This window comes from Gossypium raimondii, chromosome 10, assembly GCF_025698545.1.
Source record: "Gossypium raimondii isolate GPD5lz chromosome 10, ASM2569854v1, whole genome shotgun sequence".
NCBI lineage: Eukaryota > Viridiplantae > Streptophyta > Magnoliopsida > Malvales > Malvaceae > Gossypium > Gossypium raimondii.
This window is the reverse complement of record NC_068574.1, coordinates 21526880-21549587: the sequence shown is the minus strand read 5'-3', so window position 1 is coordinate 21549587 and position 22708 is coordinate 21526880.

Genomic DNA, 22708 nt, shown 5'->3' with positions numbered 1-22708 from the left:
TGTAGAAATTGAGTTTCTTGTTATACATTGCTCAGTGCGTAGTAGACTATTCTCGTCAGTGCAAAATGTAAATAGTCATTGGCTTCATTGTATCCTCGAGGTTAATTTGCTAGGAACTCATTTGCACACTGAAGATAGGTAGGGACGAATATAACCTTAAAGATAGTGGCTTGATACACACCTTGGAGCCTTATCCTATTTCTTCTTTTTCTGTTGTTCTGTTCGTGTGTTCGAGATTTTCCTCACCGAAGATTTGTACTAATGATTTGTCAAACTTCTTATTATCAACATTGAAGATTGCTTATGTTTTGGATACTCCAAGACCTGAAGAGAATGATAACGAATCTGTTGCTGCAACCCGTGAAAGACAAAAATGGCACAATGCTGATTACATGTGCATGGGCCACATATTGAATGGTTTATTTGATGGTTTGTTCAACACCTACCAAAATAAGGTCACCACTAAAGAATTATGGGACAAATTGGAGACAAGATACATGACCGAAGATGTTACAAGTAAGAAATTTCTTGTCAATCGTTTTAATAATTATCAAATGGTTGATGGTCTTTCTATTATGGAATAATTCCGTGATATTGAAAAGATGCTGAATCAATTCAAGCAATATGATATGAAAATGTATGAAATGATTCTTGTATCCTCCATAATAGACAAACTTCCTCCATCTTGGAAAGACTTTAAAAGAAGTCTAAAACATAAGAAAGAGGAAATATCTCTTGAGGCTTTGGCAAATCATCTTCTTATTGAAGAAGAATATCGAAAACAAGATCAGAACCTAAATTCTAAAAATGCCAAAGTGCATGTTATGGAGGAAGTAGAAACTACTAAACCATTCAAGAGAAAGTTCAAACAGACTGATAGAACACCTAATTTCAAAAAGAAACAAAAAGGCTCATGCTATCATTGTGGTAAGCCGGGACATTTCAAGAATGAATGTCGATTTTTAAAGAAGAAATCATCTTCTAAGGCTGATAATAACGAAAAGTTCATTGCAATGATATCTGAAATTAATATGACACTAAATGATAATACATGGTGGATTGATACCGGAGCAACCAAACATGTGTGCAAAGACAAGAGAATGTTCACAAAGTTCACACAATGTGAAAATGACAATGTCTTGTACATGGGAAATTCTTCCAACTCAGCAATCAAAAGCAAATGGTCTGTTGAACTACAATTCACTTCTGGAAAGGTTTTAACCTTAAATTATGTATATTATGTACCAAAAGTTAGGAAGAATTTAGTGTATGGAAGTCTGTTGAAGAAGTTTAGTTTCAAACTTGTTTTTGAGGCAGATAAGTTTATTTTGTCTAAGGGAGGAATTTTGTAGGAAATGGTATATGTATGAGAATATGTTCAAACTCAATATTATTAATAAGAATAAAAATACTATTTCGCTTATATGGTTGAATCTTTTGTTTGTCACATTATAGATTAGGTCATTTGAATTATAGAAAATTGAATGACAAGTATAAGTTAGATTTAATTCTGCTTTTAATAATAATATTGAAAATGAAATACATGTATGTTGACTAAAATTACAAGAAACCCTTTTCCCTAACGTTAAAAGGAAAACAAAATTGCTTGATTTGATACATAATGATTTACGTGACATACATAATACTCCTACATTAGGTGGAAAGAAATATTTTGTTACTTTTATTGATGATTTTTCTAGATATTGTTATGTATATTTATTGCATTCAAAAGATGAAACGCTTGATAAATTTAAAGTTTATAAATCTAAAGTTGAAATTTAGTGTGAATCATTTATCAAGTGCTTAAGATCAGATAAAGGTGGAGAATACTATAATCCAAGTTATTTTGAATCCATTGAAATTGTTCACCAAGTTTCAGCCCCTTACACACCACAACAAAATGATGTAGCTGAAAGGAAAAATAGAGTTTTGACTGAAATGGTAAATTCAACGTTATCATATTTAGGTCTTAGACAAGGTTTTTGGGGAGAAGCTGTTCTAACAGCTTGTCATATATTGAATAGAGTTCCTAATAAGGAAACTAAAATAACCCCTATGAATAATAGAAGAAAAGGAAACCAAACCTTAATTATTTGAAGGTTTGGGGTTGTACAGCTATTGTTAAATTTCCAACACCTAAACTTAAAAAGTTGGGTGAAAGAGGAATTGAATGCATATTTATAGGATATGCACAGAATAGCAAGGCATATAGGTTCATGGTAATTGAACCATATGATTCAATTTCAATTAATACTATTATTGAATCAAGAGATGCTATTTTTTGATGAAAATAGATTTAATTCTATATCAAGGTAATTACAGCCACAACAATTGATTCATTCTTCAAATGAGAATGAGATTCCATTAGAACAAATTGATAATAATGATGAATCTTTTCAAGAATTAAAAAGAAGTACAAGGATTAAAAAAGTCAAAGATTTTGGACCAGATTTCATTATGTTTCTTGTAGAAGGAAAGGGTGAAAGTATATGCAATAAGATACCTTATTGTTATAATACGAAATCTGATCCTATTACATTTGAAGAGGCAATGAAATCTCAAGACTTTGCTTTCTGGAAAGAAGTAATAAATGATGAGATGGATTCAATAATGGGAAATCAAACTTGGATCTTAGTTTATCTTTCACCATGTTCCAAACCAATAGGTTGTAAATGGATCTTCAAAAAGAAAATGAAGGTCGATGGAACCATTGATAAATTTAAAGTAAGGTTGGTAGCCAAAGGTTTTACACAAAAACAATGTATTGATTACTTTGATACCTATACTCCAGTAGCAAGAATTGCTACAATTAGACTCTTAATATCACTTACCTCTCTATATAATTTGGTTGTTCACCAAATGGATGTTAAAACTGCATTTTTAAATGGTGAATTGGAATAGGAAGTGTACATGGATGTTAAAGCATAAGGTATGTAAAAATGCAGTTGTTCACCAAATGCAGTGCTTGACATTTTCTATATAATTTGGTTGTTCACCAAATAGATGTTAAAGCATAAGGTATGTAAGCTTGTTAAATCTTTATATGGACTTAAACAAACACCAAACAATGGCACCAAAAGTTTGACATGGTTGTTTTAGCTAATGATTATAAAATAAATGAATTTGATAAGTGCATATATAGCAAATTTGAAAATGGAAAAGGTGTCATAATTTGCTTTCCATTTTCAAATTTGCTTATATGTAGATGACATGCTCATTTTTGGCACTGATTTGGAACAAATAGAAAATACAAAGAAATTCTTGTCAAACAACTTTGCTATGAAGGATATGGGTGAAGCAGATGTTATTCTTGGGATTAAAATAACTCGAGATGAAAGCACTATAGCTTTATCACAATCACATTACATTGAAAATGTGCTTAAAAAGTTTGATCTTTTCAACTGTATACCAGCATCTACACCCACGGATCTTCAAATAAAATTAGTATCTAATGCTGGTAGGAAAATTGATCAATTGAAATATGCAAGTCTAATTGGTTGCCTTATGTACATAATGACTTGTAAAATACCAGATATTGCATATGCTGTTGGGAAATTGAGTAGGTACACAAGTAATCCAAGTAGTTTGCATTGGCAAGCTTTGACTAGAGTACTTAGGTACTTAAAGAAAACTATAAACTATGGATTGTGTTATAATGGATATCCTCCAATTTTAGAAGGGTATTCGGGTGCTAGTTGGATTACAAGTTTGGAAGATCATGCATCTACTAGTGGATGGATCTTCATTCTTGGTGGAGTAGTCATTTCTTGGGGTTCCAAGAAAAAAAACATGTATTACTGATTCCACCATAGCAACAGAATTTATTGCTTTAGCCGTTGCATCTAAATAAGTAGAATGATTAATAAATTTGCTTTATGATGTACCTTTATGGCCTAAGCCAATTTCACCTATTTTTATTCGTTGTGATAGTGAGACTACTCTAGCAAAGGCATATAGCCAAGTATATAATGGAAAGTTTAGACACATTGGATTAAGACATAGTTATTTCTGACAATTAATCTCGATGGAGTGATCACTATTAATTATATGAGGTCAAGTGAAAATTTGGCGGATTCTTTGACAAAAATTCTTGCTAGAGATGTAGTAAAAAGGACCTCAAAAGGGATGAGACTCAAGCTCATTAATTAGAGTCACCCATGATGGAAACTCGACTCAGTGTTTGGTATAACGTCAAGTCTTGAGTTCAATGAGACAAAGTACATAATTAGTATGTGACTATTAGCATTATAAATTAATCCATCCTAAGATTAAAGTGCTAGATACCTGTAATGATAAGGAAAGGATGAGTAATGTACTCTAAATAAACCCATAACATAAATATGTTAGAGTGTTATTATTACGAGTACACTCTTGATGGGATCTACCTATATGAGTGGAAGTGCGACCGTTTCTAGGAGCTCAAGGGTTTGGCTCTGACAGCACTCATGAAAAGAGAACACAGACACATGGCCATAATAGTGTACCTAGATACTATGCATTGACCGATGTTGAAATCATTGTGTGAGATGTGTTCAGTTAATCAAATGGAATAGTTGGTTCAAAGTTTAGTCTACCATGCTATTTCGATTAACTTTAACATGTTTTCACTAAGTGAAGGTTCAATCGTAAGATACCTTCATTTATGCAAATTGATTTCTAAGAATATCAAAATCTAAAATATTTTGAAAATGGAGGGGAGATTGTTGGAACATTTTCAAATATTTATAGTGTTTTAAAACTATAAATGAATGGGTATAATTAATCAAAAGTTATATTATTTGATTTTGAAAAAAATTATAACTATTTAAATAATATTATTTGAATAGTTATAATATTAAATGAATAATTATGTTTTATTTTAAAGACATTATTCAGAAAGACACCTATTGAAAGATGTCTCTATGAAGAGACATGAAAATTCCTATAAATAGGAATAAAATTTCATTTGGAAATCACACCAACAAATTCTAATATTCTTTCTTTCCTTCCTTCATTTTCTAATATTATTAGATTATTCTATAAAGTATTACAGCAGAAATTCTTTCTAGAAATTGAGTTTCTTGTTATACATTGCTCAGTGCGTAGTGGACTATTCTCGTCACTGCAAAATGCAAATAGTCATTGGCTTCATTGTATCCTCGAGGTTAATTTGCTTGGAACTCATTTGCACACCGAAGATAGGTGGGGGTGAATATAACCTTAAAGATATTGGCTGGATACACGCCTTGGTGCCTTGTCCTATTTCTTCTTTTTCTGTTCAAGTTTCGTTCGTGTGTTCGAGATTTTCCTCATTGGAGATTTGTTCTAACAAACCTGATAAGGAACTTCAGATGCAAACACTGCAAAATCATCTTCGAGGCAACATTGATGGAAAGAAGTACTTGCTAGTTCTTGATGATGTATGCAATGACGACCTTGAAAAGTGATTTAGCTTGAAAACTTTGCTCTTAGATGGTGCCAACGGAAGTTGGATTGTTGTCACTACACATAGTGAAGCGATTGCACGAATCACTGGCACCATTTCGTCACATTTTCTTCGAGGTTTGTCAAGAAGTGAATCTTGGTCTCTATTGAATCAAATGGCATGTAAAGAAGAAAGCTTGGAATCTAATGATTCACGCTTAAAATCAATCAGGATAGAGATTGCAAACAAGTGTGGAGGGGTTCCTCTTACTTTAAGGGAAATAGGAAGGGTATTATATAAAAAAGCAGAAGTAGAATAGGTTAAGGTGAAGGACAATGTAGATAAATGTATTGCTCGAACAGAGAGTGGTATTCTACCAATTTTGAAGTTGAGTTATGATCATCTTCCATCACATTTGAAACAATGTTTCACTTATTACTCTTTAATCCCCAAGGATACGGAGTTTAGGGTGAAAAGGCTGATCAGATATTGAATGGTCCAAGGGTTTATCCAACCAACAAGTGGAAATGATGATGATCTAGAAGATGTTGGTCATGATTATTTCAAAGATCTGCTTTGGACAAATTTTTTTCAAGCTGATGAAGAAGATTAAGATTCAGGAAATGTAGAGTGCTTCACAATGCATGATCTTGCATGCTCTGTTGCTGCAACTGAGTGTTGTGTTGTAAGTATGGATGTAAAAAATGTAAATGAAAGAACTTGTCATGCTTCATTTGAAGATAGATTATATTTCTCTTATGGAATTCCTACCACTTTGCTCAAAGCAACTAGAGTAAGGTCATTTATTCAAATCAATATTGGGCACATGGATCTATCATTTAATTAGATAAAAGGTGGGCACAAAGGTCTATCCACTTGCAGTGCACTCATTTCTAATTTCAAGCATTTACGGAATTTGGATTTGAGTTCCTTAGCTATTAAGAAGTTACTGCATTCCATTGGTGAATTGAAGCATTTAAGGGACCTTGATCTTTCTGGAAATCATGACATTAGAAAATTACCTGGTTCTTTATGCAGGCTCCAAAATTTGCAGACGTTAGATCTTTTTGGGTGTTGGAGTCTTGAAAATTTACCAAGCAAAACAAGTAGATTAATAAGCCCCATGCATCTAAATATTAGACAATGTACTAATTTGTGTTACATACTGCTTGGGCTGGGGAAACTAACTTGTTTACAAACATTATGCAAGTTTGTTGTGGGGAAGAAAAAAGGTAGGGAAGTTTGTAGGTTAAGGGAATTGCAAGGGTTGAACAACCTCAAAGAAGAACTTAGTGTTTCATGTTTAGAAAATGTTGGTATTCTAGAGCTCGAATCTACTTACTTGAAAGATAAACTGAACTTGAAATCTTTAGAATTTAAGTGAGCAGATGGAGCTGGACTAGGAGAGAAGATGAAATGGTTTTGGAATGCCTCCAACCACCCCCAAATCTAGAGATATTAAAGGTGGAAGGGTATGTAGGAACCAAACTTTCCAGCTAGTTTTCATCCATGACCATGATGAATGTAACTCAACTAACATTAAAAAAATTGTATTAAATGCAAGCATCTACCACCATTGCAACGCCTCTCTTCCCTCAAACTTTTAAAGCTTTCAAGATTGGTAGCTTCGGAAAATGTTTCGGAGACTAAAATGCAAAAGGAGTTGTTTTCTGCAAAACAAAAAATAATAATTTTTTCGTCGTTGGAAGAACTATGGATAATAGATTGCCTGAACTTTAAAGGATGGTAGAGACCAGGTGATATTAGAGAAGCTTCAAATGCACAACTGCCTTGCTTTCCTTGCCTTTCAGAATTACATATCTACAGGTGTCCTAATCTAACTTCTATGCCATTGTTTCCTTCAATCGAAACGTTGTATTTGAAAGAAACTAGGTGGAAGTCATTGATCCAACCTACAATAAAGATGAAGAGTGCGACGTCAAAATTAGCACCATCTTCTTCTTGTTCAATTTTTACTCCTTTTTGCAAATTGGAAACTCTGTGGCTTAAAGATATGGAAGAGCTAGATTCTCTACCAGATGAGTTTTTGTAAAACCTAACTTCACTTTGGGATTTGAGGATTGAAAGATGTTTTAACTTGTCTTCAATGCCAGAAGGGATGCATCGCCTCACCTCTTTGAAACATTTGAAAATTTCTACTTGTCCGCAGTTAAGGGAAAGATGCCGAAGGGATATTGGTGCGGATTGACCTAATATTTCTCACATTCAAAGGATTTCAATTGATTCCACATGGTTTAATATGGTAAGACGTGAAGGAAATTCCAATGGTTTTCAAAAGTTACAAGCTTCAAATTCAGTCTTTATTTTACTAAAATTCAACCATTTTTTTAATAGAGAAAGATGTCACTCTACCAATAAGACACAGCTTGAATTAACTAAAATTCAGCCATTTAATATATCACTTTCAATAATTAAAATAGACTTAAACAATAAAAATGGTAACTAAACTATACTAGTTTTTCTAAGTTGGGACTTAAACTTATTTTTTTGTTAGAATAGGTACTTACACTATTAAACTGTTACCTATTTTGCCCCAACTGTTAATCCCATTAAAAAAAATTTAGCCAATCATGACTTGCCACGTATATATCTATTTACTTTACCCCAACTGTCAATATAATAGTGTTAATTTTACTAGATTTTCTTATATTTTCTTCTCATCAAATAATTTTTACAAGATTTTCTTTCTATTTTCTCATCAACCAAACACCCATTGATTGCTTACTTGTAGAAAGCTTACACCATTGATCATATTCAAGCTTCAACTACTTCTACCATCTTCAAGTTTCCAGTCTTCTTCTTTCTTCACCTTTTGTTTTTGGGGTGTTTTCATTTTATAAATTTTCTTTGTTACTAAAACGTTAATGGAATTAAAGGGTTGGATACTAAAATGGTGTTGACGTTTGAATCGAGTTAAACAACAAAGAATTGATTTAAACAACAAAGAATCAATTTAAGACAATAAAAAATCGATTCAAAAGAAACAACAATGCTTTTGGTGCTCAAGCAAAAAAAAATTCAGTTGAACAAATCTACAAATTGATCTCAATTACTTTTTCACTCTTCAAAAAGTGTTTCTTTTTTCTTTTTCTTTTTCTTTTTCTTTTTGTGTTTTAAGAATCTCTCTATCATTGTATGAAAGTGAAGATTTGACTTTTTTTATGCATTCTCTTTCATTAAAGATCATTTTGGGTTTTCCACATCATTGTATAAGAAAAGAATTGTATCGATACCTTTGTAAGGTTCAATATTTTGCCAAAAATTAACAAAAAGAAAAAAAAATTGTATTAATACCCTTGTAAAGTACCGGTACTCTAATGTAAAGTATCACTACTTTAGCCTAGTACCGATACCTTTTTGAAATTTTATTTCTCGAAAAATTACTTGCAAAATGCTAAGTACCAATACCCTACCCAAGGTATCGTTACGTCATAGCTAATTTCCAAAACGTGCTTTTGGTACTTAATTCATCCCAAATCCAAACTCAAAATTATGCCACAACATGTTCAAATTACAATCAAACTCACACCATTTCAATCACTCATCAAGCATATCAATCTTCCCTATCATTTACATAAGTCTATACCCAATTCAATGTCATGTAAAATATACACACATACATTCATTCACCACCCTCAATCATATAGCCTCTTTACCACCCTCAATCATAAAGCCTCTTTAAGTAAATACTTCAAACCTTATTAATTCATAAACAATCCATATATACCATTTACTAACTTCAACAATGCATTTCCATATCTTAACCATAATGTGCCTAAGCATCATTTTGGTTATCTCACTATGCATTTCATACTAGTTTTACACATGACTATTAAATTTCTCATAAGCCATTAACATTACATCAATTTATAAATAAGAGCATATAAGCTAGATTTCATAGGACATTATAGACATATAGTCAAGCATATATACATATCATAAAATACCAAACCCCAAAAGTCTTAAGAACTTTAAAGCAATCCAAAAATTTGACTCAACTAGGTACATGCCGGCCTAAAGTCAAAACGAGATTTACAAAGATTGTTGAGTCGAGGGATCATCCTCTGGATGCTGAGATCTACTAACTACTGGCTCGAGAATCTACTAACCTACGCACAGAAAAGCAATTGTACGCTGAGGAAATTGCTTAGTGGTAAACTATGGTTCAGGTTAACATAACAATGAATATGCAATGGATACAATTTATTCAAGTTTATTTCATACACAATTTCATGCCAATCATCTCAACTACTTCAAGTTTTAACTAACATACTTATACATGTCCCAATTACCTACTCAAGTACTTGATGTGTAACACCCTTAACCCACACCCGTCACCGGAATAAGGTTTCAGAGCATTACCGATCAAACAAACATAATTTCAAACATTCCATATTATATAATATTAAGTCTAATTTGTAAACATGTCAAATTCAAACTATTTTGCCTATTTCATATTCATTTAAACATTAACTTAACATGTCATAATATGACCTTAACATAAACACATATTCATATGTATATAAACAACCAATATTAACTTATAATCTTATTTACAATCATTTCACAAAATGATTAATAGTTAGACACCCTAGGTACATGCCAACACATTTCAAAAGGATAAACATCACCACATTTGAGATCAGGATCGTTGCTGGATGCTGATTCGGCGATCAAAATTAAGTACCTAACCTACGCACGGAAAACAAACCATACGCTGAGTAAAATTCAGTGGTATTTCTATAATCCAAATATTTAAAGACAAGATAATATAATATGCATATTTTAATTATAAGCACAATTGAATATTAAAAACCACATTTATTCATACAATGACATTAGTCATTCAATATTCAATTCATAAATACATCATTCATTCCATACTCAATTCTCACCATTTGCTATATAATACCTTTTCACAATATGATACACATATCATTTAAACAACAATATTGTCCATTCCATATCCAATTCATGAATACACAATTCGTATGTCTCAATCCATATTTCAATTCACTGTCCCATTTTCATTTCGCATACAATATCATCTAATAATCATAGTGTCATTTCAATTAATTACCCTTATTAATACGACTCAGACTCGAACGGATACACGGATCCAACCAAACACACCAGTTTGGCACCCAGTGCCTTATCAGATAATTCGAAGTAATAATTTAACACCCATTGTCTCATAAGCTAAACCGAAGTAAATTGGCACTCAGTGCCTCATCGAATTAATCTGAAGTAGTAAATTGACACCCAGTGTCTCATCGACTCAAAGTCGTAGAAATCCCTAAACTCTTCCAATCCTATGGCATGTCATTTATATCCGACTCATCCCGATACAGTTAATAGGGTTCCAATTCACTTTTCAAATACAACCAATATTCATTTCAATACAAATAATCAATATATTCAATATATATACCAATTCAATCAATATAAATTCAATAAATTCATCACATACTAAATCAATCCATTTCAATTGCAAAACAAAATAATTCTCACCTCAACACTTACCATATACATTAAATTAAATTATAACAATTAACAACTAAATTCAGATTATAGAAATACAAACCAGAAAGCCTGAGCTATTCCTCGTCGACTTTATATTTTTCCTTTTTAGTCTAGGGTTCTGGTACGACGTTAGCTACGGAATTAAAACAATTAAAAAAATCATCAATACAACACAATTCAATCTCATAATTAATAATTCAATTTTTATTCCATATTTGTCTAAATTTCAATTTAGTCCCTAAACTGAGACTATTTTTTTTAATTTACATTTAATTCTATATTTTCATTCAAATTCTACTTTAAACTAAATTTAACTCTCTAATCTCACTTAAATCCCTAAATTTTGAAAATTTCACAATTTTGTCCCTAATACTCAAAATTTACAATTTATTCTACAATTCAATCATTTTCATTTCTAACTTAAAATCTATCAATTTAGTCCCCGATACTCTAATTATTCAACATAGACAATATTTAAAAACTCAATATTTCTAAAATTTTGACATAGGTCGGGTAGTATTTAATACCGAATTCTAAAACATAAAATTATAAAAAATGAACTAAATTAACTAACCAATTTGAGCTTTGAACCCTTGAAACCCTAATTCTCCTTCTTTCTCCTTTTCTTTCCTTTTTCTCTTCTGCTTCGCTTTCTATGCTCTTTCTTTTCTATTATTTTTCTTTTATTTAATTATTATAATATAATATAATATAATATAATATAATATATACTTAACTTTTAATATTTTAATATTATAATATATATTTTAACTTTAAAATTTATAATATATACACTTATGCCGCCTCAATTATGACCATTGGCATAATTGCTCCTTTGGCCCCTTTAATTTTCTTTAATCTATAATTCAACTTTCACCCTTTATACAATTTAGTTCTTTTACCTAATTACTCTTAATTCAAGCAATTTCACCTAACCAAAACCTAATTAACTTCGTAAATATTTTAAATAAATATTTACGAATCCATTTTACGAAAACGGAGTCCTGAAAATACACTTTTTGATACCCATGACCATTAGGTCGTTACATGATTATACTAGCTCATTCATTTGCATTCTCAATTCTATCTTTTTCCACATAAATAACTCATCAATATGTCACAAGCATAATTGCAATTTCTTATCAATCATATTTACTCAATTTCAAGTATCATAAGAACCATTTCCAAGTCTATAAGCTCAATCTTGATCCATTAGCCCTTGGGCTCATTTTCAATTCATTAGCTTAAACTCTTCATTCATTAATAACCCTATTAACCATCTCGGATAACCCAACAACAATGGTTATCTCAGATAAATTATTTCGTTACCCCGAATTGTCCAACAACGATGACTCAAAAAATAATGTCTACCACCCCGAATTTCCCGACATGATGATATGAGTACATGGTAAAAGTATCAAGGTAGCCTCTATACTTGGAGGCAGATTGCATTTCGACCCCTCTACTGAAAAATGAGTAAATTATCCCTTACACATTTCAAAATGTGTAAATTAGCCCCTCCATTAAATTTTGTTTGTTAAATGATGACGTGGAATGTTAATTTAAATGGTTAATTACTAATTTGGTCCCTGAACTATAGCTAAAATATCATTTTGATTTTTAGAAAAATTCTTAACAATAATTCTAAAAAATTTAAAAATATTTAAAATAAATATAATTATCAAAATTATTAAAAATATTAAAAATCATGTTAAAATATATAATTTCAAAATCCATGGAGTCCTTATTTAGTTAGAGTATTAAACAATAAGATCTTCAAATGAGAAAGTTTATAATAGCAAAGGGATGTGAAAATGGATAATCGAAATTTTATAATGGGGATTATACATCATGAATATTTAATATATTTTTTAATTTTTTAGAATTATTGTTTAGAAGAATTTAAAAAAAAAATCAAAGTGATATTTTAGCTATAGTTCAAAGACCAATTTAATAGTTGTACTTTTACCATGAGAACACCCACTAGCGATGCCAACTTTTAAAGATAGTTATGTGAATCGCCAGCTGATTCAATAGTTGATTATAGCTGTTGTAAGACTTGTTGAAAAACAGCATTGAAGCTATACAATTCATGTTGGGAAAGTCTAACTCAAATTCAACCCCACCTTCCTCTTCTCTACTCTCAGGCTTCAGCCAAGGAAAGCGACCCAAATGGACCAATTGTGAGCTTGCATGTCGTCCATGGTCGCCAATAAGATGGTCGAAATCTACTGTCGGCGATTTGAGGAAGAAATGTTGCAGAGGGATCGAGAGAGATGATTTGAGGTTGGGCATGAAATCCGACAAAGGAAGGGTAAAAAGAAATCATAGACATGGGAGAAGAACCAACCCACTCTATATTATATCAAACAAAGTAAGAGGAAGAGACGTCTGATCCATGTGGATATGCCGGAAACACCAAGCTATCTTCTATTACCTTCATGCTGCAATGATTCCGCCATTAATTACCAAGACTTGCTTTGCCTATGGCCTCTGCTAAAATCAACAACCGAATGAATGTCCGCTTCATTTCTATTAAAAGCTCACTGTTATATTTAAGGAAAATGGTTTGTGTCTTTAAATTTTTGAGTTTTTTTCCATAGGGTTAATTCTTATTTTTAAAAACATGAAAAGTCAACTCAACCCTTAATTTAACCTCTCTCTTTCATTTTTTATATAAATCTTTTAATTTTCTTATTCAAACAATAATGAAAAAATAAATATAATTTTTTACGATATCGTCGCCTTTTTATTTTAATAATATAAAAATAAACAAAAAAAATACGAAAATGGTATCTCACCCACATTATTTACCAAAATGGTATATTGTGGGTGGTTAAGGGTGGTGTAGAGGCAGCACCAACCTTGTATTTTCATCGCCAATCATTAGCCTGCTGTTTTAAAAAAAAACAATATTTAAGGGTTGAGGGTGGTGTATAGGCGGCACTGCTTGTACAGTACAAAATACGAATATGGTGGGGATTAAATGGTGCCTTCATGACAGGCGGCACCAAGTGATTAGACCCTTCTCTGCATTTTAAGGTTTCATGGGCGGGGCTTAGGCATTGGCTGAGCCTTTCAACAGGAAATGAGGTTTGTATCGAAATGTTTGATCTATCAGCAAGTTAAAGCCCGTTTCCAGTGGTGTCGGAAATAGTGGTTTAGAGACCACAATTTCGACGAGTGAATTATTTTATTTTATTTATTTATTTAATGTCTACAAGATTATATTAAGGTCTTATTAAAATTTCGTTAAGAAATTTTGATTTTTAAATGGTTAATTAGGTAAAAGGACTAAATCATAAAATGTGTAAAAGTTGAGTTCTATCAGTTAAAGGTGTCAAATAGCTATAAAATTTTAAATTAAGGGACTAAGATAGTAATTAAACCATCCTTAATGTTAGTGGACAAATATGGATAGCTTTTATTGAAATTTTTTATTAATACTAAGGGTAAAGTAGTAATTTAATAATTAAGTTGAAAATAAACAAAAGAAAGATGAACATCTTCTTCCTCATTTCATACTTCCACCGAAAATCACCATTGGAATAGGTTAAAGCATTCAACCAAGCTCCCATGTTGCATGTAAGTGAATTCAAGCCCCGTTTTTAATGATTTTTATGTTTTTGAGTTCGTTTTAGCTTAGTCTAGCTAGCCCAGGCGTTAATTTGCAAAACTGTTAAAGGTTGAGAGACTTGCCATGGATGTTTTTGAATGTGTTTTGATGTTAGTTGATAGGTTATTAATCTTTGTTGTAAAATAACATGTTGTGTTAAGTGATTTTTGATGAAATTGTAAATAGGGATTAAATTGTTAAAAATATAAATCCAGGGGTTTTATTGTGAATTTTTGCTAATTATGAAAATTTTTAAGGTCCCTTGTAACATTCGTTGACTTGGATTTAGGTTAAAATGAGTTATATTCAAGTTATGAGTTAAGGACTAAATTGTAAAAGTTAAAATGTTAAGGAAATTTTATAATCTTGCGTAAATATGAACTATAGATTAAATTGAATACAAGAAGTACTTAATTGATTGAAATTATCTATTTAGATCAAGATAAACCACATTTGGACTTAAATCGAGGAAAAGCAAAAGTTTCGGATTAGTTCGACTCTACTACTACAACATTAGTTATCGAGGTAAGTTCGTATGAACTATGATCGTTTTAATGTTAGCTAAATTGGCTATTTTCTATGTTGTTTTAATATAAATGAAACTATATATAAATGTATCCATGTTATGATGAATTGACAGATAACGAGTCCCGGTTGAACCTTAAGAATTCTTAGGATACAAATGACATGTCATTAGGGATTTCATGTTGCAGGTGCTGGTCTTGAATGTCCTATCGATGGCTAAGGTCATGCATTTGTTGCGGATTCTCCACAGTTCATGTGAGCAGCATCGTGTAGCTTACATTCTGACCCACAGCTCGTGTGAGCAGGCCCATTTCATAGTTCGTGTGAGCATTGATGTAAAGGAAAGATTACGTTTATATGGAAAGGCACACTATATGTGTGAGTATTCCCAAGTATCCGATGCGATTCTAGATGGTTCAATGAGTAAGAAAAGGAAATGAAATGGTAAGTATGCAAATGGAATGAATCATGATCTTATGATAACATTGATGAATTAAATGATGTGTTTATATATGGTAAACTACAAATCTTATGGTTGATTTCATTTGTATCCTGGACAAGTGTACTAACTTGTGAGTTTGATGATGTTGTATAGAATTTTACTAAACTTATGGCATTGGTAATGATTTATGCTTAATCTATGAATTGTATAAATAAAATGGTAAGTTATGTTTAAAGTTATACGAGCTTACTAAGCACTCGTTGCTTATGTAGTTACTTTCCTTTCTTTTATAGATTATCGAAAGCTCGACCGGTTGGAAGCTCGTCGGAGACCTATCACACTATCCAACAATCATTTCAGTAGATTTTGTGTATTTTGGCCAAGGTTAATAATGGCATGTATAGGATATTTGTAATGTATGTTTTGGTATGTTTAAAATTTTGAGGTTATGTTGGTTTGGTGCACTTTAACGCCTTACCAAGTTATGTCATATTGGTCATTTTTAAGTGCTTGTAAATAAGGTTCTTTTGGTATGTTTTGATGGCTTGCAAATGGTTATGTATGGTAGTTAAGTGAACTAGGTTGTGTTTGAGATATGGTCAAATTGCTTTGGTTTGATTCATAATGTTTGATGCAATTGTGGTGTCTTTGAATGGCATATTGGTCAGGTGATTTAGGATGTTTGAAAAGGCATGTTTATGTGTGTTTGAATCCCTTGAATGTGTGCCCAAATGGTTTGAATGGTTAGGTGTGAATTGGATTTGAGATGGCTTCATTTTAGGTAAATTTTGGGTTCACACGGCCTGGGACACGTGCTGTCACACGGCCTTGTGACACACACGGCCGACAACACAACCTTATGTCATTTGTAAAATTTTAATGTTTCAAGTCAGTGAGTTACACGGCCTGGCACATGGCCGTATGTGGCAACTTAAAGAGTTACACGGCCTGGCACACAGCCTGGGACACGACCGTATGACCCTTCTCAGTGAGTTACAAGGGTGAGGACATGGGCTGGGACACCGCCGTGGGTCCCTTACTCAAATATTACATGGCCTGGGCTATGTCACACAGCCGTGTGACCCCTGTTTTCACATTTTTGCATCTTTTTCATAAAAAATTTTTGTTTTGATTTAGTCTCAAATTCCTTATAAGCTATTTTTAGGGCCTAGAAGGCTCAATTTAGGGACAAAATGCATATGAATAATTGGTTTGAAATAAATTTATTTTATTTTATGTTATAATGTTAAATGATTTCTGGTTGAACGGTAATGCTCCGTAGCCCTAATTCGGCAACAAAGACAGGTTAGGGGTGTTACACTTCAAGAAGAGGAAACCGTATTTATTTTATGGGCAATCAATGTTAGTCCCTCTGCACATGTCACAACTTGGGCAACACTCCCATCCCCTTCCACATCCACCTCTTGTACCCAAGCCGGAGCCTTCACCCAAACCGAGTCGACACCCGACCTCGAGCAGTCTTACACACAGTCTATGGATAATTCTTATCATCCGAAGTTGGGGGTTGATAACTATTTCCCGGGCTCGTTAGGCTATGGATATCAATCAAAGATTCCCGAATCCATTGATGATGTTTGATATATTTAATTACCACCATAGTACTCCACTCCTCTCGGGCAAATGTTTGGGGCATACGATTTTGGTACTATGTTTAGCACACCCCTAGGTCTCACGATGGATTAAGTGAACGATGTTCTGAATAAAGATAACGATGGCTGCCATGAGCACCCGCAATGTTAATGTCAACCACCACAATGATATAGCCTTAAAACCACACAATCGAACCATCAGTTTTAGAGGTTTTTTGTAATTTAAATGGTCAAGTTTTTATTTATTTAATTATAGTAAAATTTGGGCATTTTAACTCAATTTTTATTTACTTAACTTTCAAGCTTATATCTAATTTAATTCTCTTAGAATAATCTTTGGATATTTTTCTTATAAATTTAAATGAGATGATTTTTAAGAAATAAATTATCGACTTACATTAGTGTCTCCCAAATTTCGTTGTTATTGATTTGTAGTTCCAGACCCTCCAAAAGAATTAGTGTAAAATTGTGTTACCTTTTTTTTAATGAACTTTATACATGTCAAAATATAAATATGGTCCATCATAATAGGTTTGATAATGAAAACTCCATAATAATTTTTTTATTGGAAACTTCAAGATGGAGTACATTAGCTCAATTCTTACTCGATTGCGATGATTGTCTAATATGATAGGTTTGGTACGGGAAATAAGTCTAGGTATGACCAGCTACTCTGTATACGCCACAAATTTTGTTGTCGATTTTCTCCCTCGTGTCTATTTCATTACGGATCCTAGTGACTTATGGGTGACCTTTCGGATTCCTACGTAACCCCTTGTTCAAGACAAGCTCAAAAGTTAGTAGAGGCACTTCCCATGTAAACAGATCACGTAAGACGGGGAACTCGTTTCCCCAAACACGCAATATGCACTTCAGAGTGTACACCTCATCGATATATTGTTCAACATTCCTAAAGGTGCAAGCACAAGCAGTAACACCGTGTGCACTAGGGTAACAAAGTGACTGAAACCTCCCGTAATCACGCCGTCTATTTTAGAGATCAACTCTGTAGGACCTAGGCGGGATACCGGGTTGGCGACCGATGAAATCCGTAACTTGAAAAGTTCCAAATTGTTGAGAATATAGTTCTACATCCATCGACCTCAATCTCTGATGATTCGTATCCATTGTCTTCCTAACATCTTCAACAAACACATGTTCTGCGTCTATCTGGTTGACTTGTTTCAACCCTATTCTTGGTATCAAGGTTGTCAGCCTGCAGAACATAGCTGAGAAAATAGATAAAATTGGAAGATATCGTGTCAGCCTCAACACGGAGTTAACCATCTCTACTAGGTTAGTGGTAATTTGACCATATCGAGCCCCATCATCGAAACTTTGAACCCATTTTCATGGCGCCATGGATCCCAACCACACTCGAAAAAGAGTATGCGTTTCACCTTACATGTCACCCTTAAATCTGGTCATCCTTTGCCTGAAAAGGTATGGCTCTAGCTCGTACGTTATGTATGTATTAAGAAAACATATGTTGAAACTAAATTTTACCTATTTTCACAACTTGTCTCCACCAGTTTGCATTCTTGTAGTCTCGGTGGAAGTTAGCAGCAATGTGCAGAATGCAGTAAACGAATCTCCATAGAACACTCGAACACCTGATCGCGATAATTATTCCCTTCCCTGTATCAGATATAATGCAAATATTTTTCATTCCTAACAACATAGTTCCACAAGTTTGTCAAGAATAATTCTCATGATTTCATGTCCTCCTTGTCCATGATGGCAAATACTAACAAGAGCAAGTTCTAGTTCCCGTCTTGAGCAATCGCAATGAGTAGGATATGCATATATTTTTTTGTATAGCCATGTCCCATCAACCTGCACAATCAGCTTGCAATGGGGAAATGTCCAACGCATAGATCAAACGTCCAGAACATCCGATAGAAGACTCTTTTTCCCAGTTGTAGTTGGTCGTTCGGGCCATAATAAGATCGTGTCTCCAACTCAATGATAGTTCCTAGCATGTACTCTTGCATAGCAGCTATCCACCCCTGTAGCTCATTATACGATGCATCCCAATCTCCTACTAATGTTCCATGGTTATTTGTTTAGCTATCAATGTTTTCTAGTATGACACTCAATACTAGAATCGTTCTTGCATTTCGATAATCAATACCGAAACAAAAATGGTCGGCATGTCCTTTATCATTGGCATGATGCATGTGCAGATAGTTTTTGAACCAAGTTTACGGTGATCTTGCATCATACGTGTTGAAATGCATGTGTGAGGCCCAACAAATTTTTGAATCTCCCACATTTGCGACTTCTGGATAAATACGGCTTGTACCCGTCAATTACAGTCTTCTGCTAACCTCCAACACTCCCCAATATACAATGTCAGTTTAGACACAACGACTTTAGTCAACCGAAAAATTCATGATATACTGCTTAATGGAAAATATGTACTCCTCCTTGGTTGCAAATTTTTGGCCCACAAAAACCTCCTCACGTCCGAATTCTACGGTCAACCGGTGAGCAGGTACTATATTGGGGTACTTCGAGAACTCAAATGTTTGCACTGCATCGAGATCTATGTTCGACATGTGTACCCCAGGATCATTGCATATCATAATGCCTCGATTCGGGTTCCTAACTACAGACACGTTAACATTTTCATCGTCATTCGCGCTTTTATCATCAATATCATTCGAGACCTCATCTAGATCGGGATCACTAAAATCTTCAACCTCGTAACCAAAAGGATCATTATTATCATATTCATCATCACCATCTTCATCGGTCTCAATCACCACTGGATGTATTTGTAAACGAGGACCCAGGTTAAGGTTCTCAGACCCAGGTGAAACATTAAGATTGATGTCGATCTCGAGTACAGTTGCTCGTCTATCAACGAATGCTATTGGAACCACCGTATACCAGATCCTGTACTTTAAGTTCTTCACTTAATTGAGTGAAATCTTTACCAAGCTCCACATCAGCTAACTCAGCAAACAATTGGATCGGATCAGTTTGGTGACTTCGATTTCGGCAATAAATAGCAACCATTGTCTCTACGTCTTAATCGTCTACAAGTTTCATCTCGATGAATTTGATGGGATCTAACAAAATTGAAAAATTGTAGAATAGTTTCGAGATACTCCTCCCACAACGTCTAACAATTTTTGTACTGATTATTTCTTTCATTTCATCAACTGAGATATTTCTATTAAATCTCATAGCTATTTATTCGCGACATTCAAATATACATCCAACAGTTGTTGTAAAAATTACTCCATCGAAATAAACGTATGCAAAAAATTAATTATCCATTTCTAAATTTCTTATCTTCTCTTTCACCAAGTTGGTTGCAGGACAACATTTAAATCATTTTTTTGTTCTCCTTAATCATCCATGATACGATTGAATTTCTTGATTAAAAAATATTTTAAAAATAGTTTTTACAAAATCCAAAATTGAATTTTTCTTCATATTATACATAAAATTACCAAATATTAATATGCATTATTATCAACATGATACAATATCATTTTTACTCAATATTGGCTAGAAAATCCCTTATAATATTGTTAAATTTTGTTTTGCTCCAATTAAAGTTAGTAATTTTTTCATTTAAATAATGTTAATTGTTGGGGATCGACCCGTATAAACAATGAAATAGAAAATGTAGAGAAGATCGAACACAAATTTTATGTGGAAAACTCCTCCGAGGAAGATAAAAATCACGAGCAAAGGAGGTTTCGGCTTTTCACTAAATGAGTAAACAAACAAGAGTATAATTTGGAGAAAATAAACCTAAATGTACTAAACGTACGAACCCAAACCCTAAAAATAAAGTCCTAACTCTCATAGAGTAAACCCGAAAACAAAACCCTAACTCTCATAGAGTTCTCTCAAAAGGGGTACAAAATTCTCTTCATAGTTATTATGAAAACTCTTACCAAAACTCATCTACAACTACTTCTTGTCATCCTCAAAAGAAAAGCTCTGTAGTACTACATCTTTAATTGCCTGTTAATTTGCCTCTCAAAATAGGGATATAAGGTCCCCTTAAATAGGCTAAGATTAGTAGTCTAATCATACTAAAATATCGCTAAAGTAATCAGAATTTAACTGGGAAAAAATAGCAGGGTTTAACTGGGAAAAAAACCCGATTTATGTGGGGAGTACATCGCCATGTCGCAACGTTGGGAAGTTTCTCGTTGTGACATCACCAACTGACTTTGATGCTGCGATACTGAAATCCGATAATTGCAAGGCACACCCACCCTAACATTTTGAATTAATAATCATCTAAAATCATAAATATTAAGATTTGATGGTAAAAATGTAATATTTAAATTTCAAAATATCTTTTTGGACAAATGAAATGAATATGATAAATAGTGTGATGTAAACTCAGCTTATTATTAAATTTTGGCGGCTTCAAAATTTTTTTGGGTGAAAGATATTGTGTCATTCTGATGATAAAACATATTTATTTATGATAATTTCGTGTACAATATTTTGTTTTTAAAGTTAAAAGGGCAGATAATGTTACAATATCTTTCATTACAAAAAAATAAATTTAATTTCTTGCCCATACTATTTGTATAATAAAAGGTGAAAGAGATTTGAAAAAAAATGTAAGAGACAATTAGAAGAGAGTTGAAATTAAGGGTTGGATTGACTTTTTGTATGTTTATTTAGATAAATAACCCTGTTTTTAGAAATAAAATAAAAATACCTTTATTTGACCATTATAGTGTTTTAAAATAAAATCTAAAAATTTCTCTATATTTATTATACCTCTTTTCTCAATGAACCTAACTCAATATTAATTGGTCAATGTATTTCTTTTCTATCTAAATCTACTTTGTCACTTTTCACAAATTTCAATATCTTTCTTCATTCTTTTTCCGAATTTATTTTTCTCGTTGAATAATTCTGAAAATATTTTTCTAAACAAAATAGTTATAAACATTAACATTTTTAAAATGATGTATTTTGAAATATCTTTAATTTTTAATTTAAAGAATTTCTCGTTTAAGAGGGCAACATTTTCAATGAAAATAGTTAGGGAAAAGTACAGAAATGATCACTAAAGTATTGCTCGCATTTTATTTTGGCCACTAAACTATTCGAAAACAAATTTTTTGGTCATCGCCATTTGAAATTTGACGAAAGTGTTGACATGCTTTTTTTTATTGGTCCAATAATAAATTTAGCCCTTAATTTTTACAAAATTTATAAATTTAGTTTAAATTCTAAAAAAATCAATAAATATAATCGTCACATTTATAAAATGACAAATTTTAACTCCTTGTGATGCTCAGTGGATTCTGAGCATGCGAATTTGTTTTAGTCAGCAACCAAATCGTCAGATATGGCATTTTGGTATGAGTGGCCAGTAAAAGGTGAGCTCTAGCTATAAACTTGCGATTAAATCCTTTACGAGCATTTTTCATGGTAGCATGGACGGTCCTTGCGCGCGTTTGTAGGGCAGCTCGATACCCCTAAAAATTAAAGAGTGCGTCGTTGCTTACGATGTTTTGTTCCTTATTAAGGCGACCTTGTTAAACAAAGGGATTAACTTGCCAACGGACTGTGTT